Here is a 7500-nt window from a genome sequence, read left to right on the forward strand (position 1 = left end):
TTGATAGCGGGGCTACCGCATGCGATGGGAAAAAAAAAAAAAAAAAAAAAAAATTTTTTCATCGGGCTTACCCGCGGCTGAGAAGGTACGTGGTCGACGTTGATAGCGGGGCTACCGCATGCGATGGGAAAAAAAAAAAAAAAAAAAAATTTTTTCATCGGGCTTACCCGCGGCTGAGAAGGTACGTGGTCGACGTTGATAGCGGGGCTACCGCATGCGATGGGGAAAAAAAAAAAAAAAAAAAAATTTTTTCATCGGGCTTACCCGCGGCTGAGAAGGTACGTGGTCGACGTTGATAGCGGGGCTACCGCATGCGATGGGGAAAAAAAAAAAAAAAAAAAAATTTTTTCATCGGGCTTACCCGCGGCTGAGAAGGTACGTGGTCGACGTTGATAGCGGGGCTACCGCATGCGATGGGGAAAAAAAAAAAAAAAAAAAATTTTTTTCATCGGGCTTACCCGCGGCTGAGAAGGTACGTGGTCGACGTTGATAGCGGGGCTACCGCATGCGATGGGGAAAAAAAAAAAAAAAAAAAAATTTTTTCATCGGGCTTACCCGCGGCTGAGAAGGTACGTGGTCGACGTTGATAGCGGGGCTACCGCATGCGATGGGGAAAAAAAAAAAAAAAAAAAAATTTTTTCATCGGGCTTACCCGCGGCTGAGAAGGTACGTGGTCGACGTTGATAGCGGGGCTACCGCATGCGATGGGGGAAAAAAAAAAAAAAAAAAAATTTTTTTCATCGGGCTTACCCGCGGCTGAGAAGGTACGTGGTCGACGTTGATAGCGGGGCTACCGCATGCGATGGGATGGGAAATTTTTTTTTTTTTTTTTTTTTTTTTTTTTTCATCGGGCTTACCCGCGGCTGAGAAGGTACGTGGTCGACCCGATAGCGAGCTACCGCGGGTAAAGGGACGTGGACGGCCGTGCTAGCGGGCTACCGCGGGTATCGGTGTACGTGGTCGACCCGATAGCGGGCTACCGCGGGTAAAGGGACGTGGACGGCCTGGCTAGCGGGCTACCGCGGGTGTCGGTGTACGTGGTCGACCCGATAGCGGGCTACCGCTGGTAAAGGGACGTGGACGGCCTGGCTAGCGGGCTACCGCGGGTGTCAGTGTACGTGGTCGACCCGATACTGGGCTACCGCTGGTAAAGGGACGTGGACGGCCGTGCTAGCGGGCTACCGCGGGTATCGGTGTACGTGGTCGACCCGATAGCGGGCTACCGCGGGTAAAGGGACGTGGACGGCCTGGCTAGCGGGCTACCGCGGGTGTCGGTGTACGTGGTCGACCCGATAGCGGGCTACCGCTGGTAAAGGGACGTGGACGGCCTGGCTAGCGGGCTACCGCGGGTGTCAGTGTACGTGGTCGACCCGATAGCGAGCTACCGCGGGTAAAGGGACGTGGACGGCCGTGCTAGCGGGCTACCGCGGGTATCGGTGTACGTGGTCGACCCGATAGCGGGCTACCGCGGGTAAAGGGACGTGGACGGCCTGGCTAGCGGGCTACCGCGGGTGTCGGTGTACGTGGTCGACCCGATAGCGGGCTACCGCTGGTAAAGGGACGTGGACGGCCTGGCTAGCGGGCTACCGCGGGTGTCAGTGTACGTGGTCGACCCGATACTGGGCTACCGCTGGTAAAGGGACGTGGACGGCCGTGCTAGCGGGCTACCGCGGGTATCGGTGTACGTGGTCGACCCGATAGCGGGCTACCGCGGGTAAAGGGACGTGGACGGCCTGGCTAGCGGGCTACCGCGGGTGTCGGTGTACGTGGTCGACCCGATAGCGGGCTACCGCTGGTAAAGGGACGTGGACGGCCTGGCTAGCGGGCTACCGCGGGTGTCAGTGTACGTGGTCGACCCGATAGCGAGCTACCGCGGGTAAAGGGACGTGGACGGCCGTGCTAGCGGGCTACCGCGGGTATCGGTGTACGTGGTCGACCCGATAGCGGGCTACCGCGGGTAAAGGGACGTGGACGGCCTGGCTAGCGGGCTACCGCGGGTGTCGGTGTACGTGGTCGACCCGATAGCGGGCTACCGCTGGTAAAGGGACGTGGACGGCCTGGCTAGCGGGCTACCGCGGGTGTCAGTGTACGTGGTCGACCCGATACTGGGCTACCGCTGGTAAAGGGACGTGGACGGCCGTGCTAGCGGGCTACCGCGGGTATCGGTGTACGTGGTCGACCCGATAGCGGGCTACCGCGGGTAAAGGGACGTGGACGGCCTGGCTAGCGGGCTACCGCGGGTGTCAGTGTACGTGGTCGACCCGATAGCGGGCTACCGCTGGTAAAGGGACGTGAACGGCCTGGCTAGCGGGCTACCGCGGGTGTCAGTGTACGTGGTCGTCCCCAACCCGCGGTCGGTTAAGGCATGGAAAACAAAAATTAACAAGTCCCGCTTACGTCCTGACATTCGCGAAACCAGGTTAACGTATCGAGGAATACCATGCTTATGTCCATATGGTCCTGACATTCGCGAAACCAGGTTAACGTATCGAGGAATACCATGCTTATGTCCATATGGTCCTGACATTCGCGAAACCAGGTTAACGTATCGAGGAATACCATGCTTATGTCCATATGGTCCTGACACTCGCGAAACCAGGCTAACGTATCGAGGAATACCATGCTTATGTCCATATGGACCTGACATTCGCGAACGAAACCAGGCTAACGTATCGAGGACTAAGGACAGCTCGGGTCCTGACACGGACTGGTTAGGGTTAGGGTTAGGGTTAGGGTTAGGGTTAGGGTTAGGGTTAGGGTTAGGGTTAGGGTTAGGGTTAGGGTTAGGGTTAGGGTTAGGGTTAGGGTTAGGGTTAGGGTTAGGGTTAGGGTTAGGGTTAGGGTTAGGGTTAGGGTTAGGGTTAGGGTTAGGGTTAGGGTTAGGGTTAGGGTTAGGGTTAGGGTTAGGGTTTTAGTTAGGGTTAGGGTTAGGGTTAGGGTTAGGGTTAGGGTTAGGGTTAGGGTTAGGGTTAGGGTTAGGGTTAGGGACGTGCATCGTCAAGAGGCGGCTTAGGGTTAGGGTGTACGATGCCTGCCTTTGTTACGTTACGTTACATGAAATGTGATCGTTTCATCGAGAGACCTGCTGTACTATTCTAACGTGCGGCTTCCCGATGAAAATTTCACCCTCGTAAAAAAGTTTTACCGAGGGTATAGTTTGAAGGCTTCGATGGTCGAGAGACCCGCGGTAGCCTGCCTGCGTCTAACGTGCGGCTTACCGATGAAAATTTCACACCTTGTAAAATTTTTTTTACCGAGGGTATAGTTTGACGGCCTCGATGGTCGAGAGACCCGCGGTAGCCTGCCTGCGTCTAACGTGCGGCTTACCGATGAACATTTCAGCCTTGTAAATTTTTTTTACCGAGGGTGTAGTTAGACGGCCTCGATGGTCGAGAGACCCGCAGTAGCTTGCCTGCGTCTAACGTGCGGCTTCCCGATGAAAATTTCACCCTTGTAAAAAAATTTTTACCGAGGGTATAGTTTGACGGCCTCGATGGTCGAGAGACCCGCGGTAGCCTGCCTGCGTCTAACGTGCGGCTTCCCGATGAAAATTTCACCCTTGTAAAATTTTTTTACCGTGGGTATAGTTAGACGGCCTCGATGGTCGAGAGACCCGCGGTAGCCTGTCCGCGTCTAACGTGCGGCTTACCGATGAACATTTCACCCTTGTAAATTTTTTTTACCGAGGGTATAGTTTGACGGCCTCGATGGTCGAGAGACCCGCGGTAGCCTGTCCGCATCTAACGTGCGGCTTCCCGATGAACATTTCAGCCTTGTAAAATTTTTTTTTACCGAGGGTACAGTTAGACGGCTTCGATGGTCGAGAGACCCGCGGTAGCCTGCCTCGTCTAACGTGCGGCTTCCCGATGAACATTTCAGCCTTGTAAATTTTTTTTACCGAGGGTATAGTCAGACGGCCTCGATGGTCGAGAGACCCGCAGAAGCCTGCCTGCGTCTAACGTACGGCTTCCCGATGAACATTTCAGCCTTGTAAAAATTTTTTACCGAGGGTGTAGTTAGACGGCCTCGATGGTCGAGAGACCCGCAGTAGCTTGCCTGCGTCTAACGTGCGCCTTCCCGATGAAGATTTCACCCTCGTAAAAAAGTTTTACCGAGGGTATAGTTTGAAGGCTTCGATGGTCGAGAGACCCGCGGTAGCCTGCCTGCGTCTAACGTGCGGCTTACCGATGAAAATTTCACCCTTGTAAAATTTTTTTTACCGAGGGTATAGTTTGACGGCCTCGATGGTCGAGAGACCCGCGGTAGCCTGCCTGCGTCTAACGTGCGGCTTACCGATGAACATTTCAGCCTTGTAAATTTTTTTTTACCGAGGGTATAGTCAGACGGCCTCGATGGTCGAGAGACCCGCAGTAGCTTGCCTGCGTCTAACGTACGGCTTCCCGATGAAAATTTCACCCTCGTAAATTTTTTTTTACCGAGGGTATAGTTTGAAGGCCTCGATGGTCGAGAGACCCGCGGTAGCCTGCCTCGTCTAACGTGCGGCTTCCCGATGAACATTTCAGCCTTGTGAATTTTTTTTACCGAGGGTACAGTTAGACGGCTTCGATGGTCGAGAGACCCGCGGTAGCCTGCCTGCGTCTAACGTGCGGCTTCCCGATGAAAATTTCAGCCTTGTAAAATTTTTTTACCGAGGGTACAGTTAGACGGCTTCGATGGTCGAGAGACCCGCGGTAGCCTGCCTGCGTCTAACGTGCGGCTTCCCGATGAACATTTCAGCCTTGTAAATTTTTTTTACCGAGGGTATAGTTAGACGGCCTCGATGGTCGAGAGACCCGCGGTAGCCTGCCTGCGTCTAACGTGCGCCTTCCCGATGAACATTTCACCCTTGTAAAAATTTTTTACCGAGGGTATAGTTTGAAGGCCTCGATGGTCGAGAGACCCGCGGTAGCCTGTCCGCATCTAACGTGCGGCTTCCCGATGAACATTTCAGCCTTGTAAAAATTTTTTACCGAGGGTACAGTTAGACGGCTTCGATGGTCGAGAGACCCGCGGTAGCCTGCCTGCGTCTAACGTGCGGCTTCCCGATGAACATTTCAGCCTTGTGAATTTTTTTTACCGAGGGTACAGTTAGACGGCTTCGATGGTCGAGAGACCCGCGGTAGCCTGCCTCGTCTAACGTGCGGCTTCCCGATGAACATTTCAGCCTTGTGAATTTTTTTTACCGAGGGTACAGTCAGACGGCTTCGATGGTCGAGAGACCCGCGGTAGCCTGCCTCGTCTAACGTGCGGCTTCCCGATGAACATTTCAGCCTTGTACATTTTTTTTTACCGAGGGTACAGTTAGACGGCTTCGATCGATGGTCGAGAGACCCGCGGTAGCCTGCCTCGTCTAACGTGCGGCTTCCCGATGAACATTTCAGCCTTGTACATTTTTTTTACCGAGGGTACAGTTAGACGGCTTCGATCGATGGTCGAGAGACCCGCGGTAGCCTGCCTCGTCTAACGTGCGGCTTCCCGATGAACATGTCAGCCTTGTAAATTTTTTTTTACCGAGGGTACAGTTAGACGGCCTCGATGGTCGAGAGATCCGCGGTAGCCTGTCCGCGTCTAACGTGCGGCTTCCCGATGAATATCTCAGCCTTGTCAATTTTTTTTACCGAGGGTACAGTTAGACGGCCTCGATGGTCGAGAGACCCGCGGTAGCTTGCCTGCGTCTAACGTACGGCTTCCCGATGGAAATTTCAGCCTTGTAAATTTTTTTTTACCGAGGGGATAGTTAGACGGCCTCGATGGTCGAGAGACCCGCGGTAGCCTGCCTCGTCTAACGTGCGGCTTCCCGATGAACATTTCAGCCTTGTACATTTTTTTTTACCGAGGGTACAGTTAGACGGCCTCGATGGTCGAGAGATCCGCGGTAGCCTGTCCGCGTCTAACGTGCGGCTTCCCGATGAACATTTCACCCTTGTAAAAAATTTTACCGAGGGTAAAGTCAGACGGCCTCGATGGTCGAGAGACCCGCGGTAGCCTGCCTCGTCTAACGTGCGGCTTCCCGATGAACATGTCAGCCTTGTAAATTTTTTTTTACCGAGGGTACAGTTAGACGGCCTCGATGGTCGAGAGATCCGCGGTAGCCTGTCCTCGTCTAACGTGCGGCTTCCCGATGAACATTTCAGCCTGGTAAAAAAAATTCTACCGAGGGTACAGTTAGACGGCCTCGATGGTCGAGAGACCCGCAGTAGCTTGCCTGCGTCTAACGTGCGGCTTCCCGATGAACATTTCAGCCTTGTAAATTTTTTTTTACCGAGGGTATATTTAGACGGCCTCGATGGTCGAGAGACCCGCGGTAGCCTGCCTCGTCTAACGTGCGGCTTCCCGATGAATATTTCAGCCTTGTCAATTTTTTTTACCGAGGGTACAGTTAGACGGCCTCGATGGTCGAGAGACCCGCGGTAGCTTGCCTGCGTCTAACGTACGGCTTCCCGATGGAAATTTCAGCCTTGTAAATTTTTTTACCGAGGGGATAGTTAGACGGCCTCGATGGTCGAGAGACCCGCGGTAGCCTGTCCGCGTCTAACGTGCGGCTTCCCGATGAACATTTCAGCCTTGTACATTTTTTTTACCGAGGGTACAGTTAGACGGCCTCGATGGTCGAGAGACCCGCGGTAGCCTGCCTCGTCTAACGTGCGGCTTCCCGATGAACATTTCAGCCTTGTAAATTTTTTTTACCGAGGGTACAGTTAGACGGCCTCGATGGTCGAGAGACCCGCGGTAGCCTGTCCGCGTCTAACGTGCGGCTTCCCGATGAACATTTCAGCCTTGTACATTTTTTTTACCGAGGGTACAGTTAGACGGCCTCGATGGTCGAGAGACCCGCGGTAGCCTGCCTCGTCTAACGTGCGGCTTCCCGATGAACATTTCAGCCTTGTAAATTTTTTTTACCGAGGGTATAGTTAGACGGCCTCGATGGTCGAGAGACCCGCGGTAGCCTGTCCGCATCTAACGTGCGGCTTCCCGATGAACATTTCACCCTTGTAAAAATTTTTTACCGAGGGTATAGTTTGAAGGCCTCGATGGTCGAGAGACCCGCGGTAGCCTGCCTCGTCTAACGTGCGGCTTCCCGATGAACATTTCAGCCTTGTAAATTTTTTTTACCGAGGGTATAGTTAGACGGCCTCGATGGTCGAGAGACCCGCGGTAGCCTGTCCGCATCTAACGTGCGGCTTACCGATGAACATTTCACCCTTGTAAAAAAATTTTACCGAGGGTATAGTTTGAAGGCCTCGATGGTCGAGAGACCCGCGGTAGCCTGTCCGCGTCTAACGTGCGACACCACGATGAAAATTTCACCCTCGTAAAAAAATTTTACCGAGGGTATACTTTGCCGGCCTGGATGATCGAGAGACCCGCGATAGCCTGTCCGCGTCTAACGTGCGACACCACGATGAAAATTTCACCCTCGTAAAAAAATTTTACCGAGGGTATAGTTTGCCGGCCTGGATGATCGAGAGACCCGCGATAGCCTGTCCGCGTCTAACGTGC

This window comes from Mytilus trossulus, unplaced genomic scaffold (assembly GCF_036588685.1).
Source record: "Mytilus trossulus isolate FHL-02 unplaced genomic scaffold, PNRI_Mtr1.1.1.hap1 h1tg001226l__unscaffolded, whole genome shotgun sequence".
NCBI lineage: Eukaryota > Metazoa > Mollusca > Bivalvia > Mytilida > Mytilidae > Mytilus > Mytilus trossulus.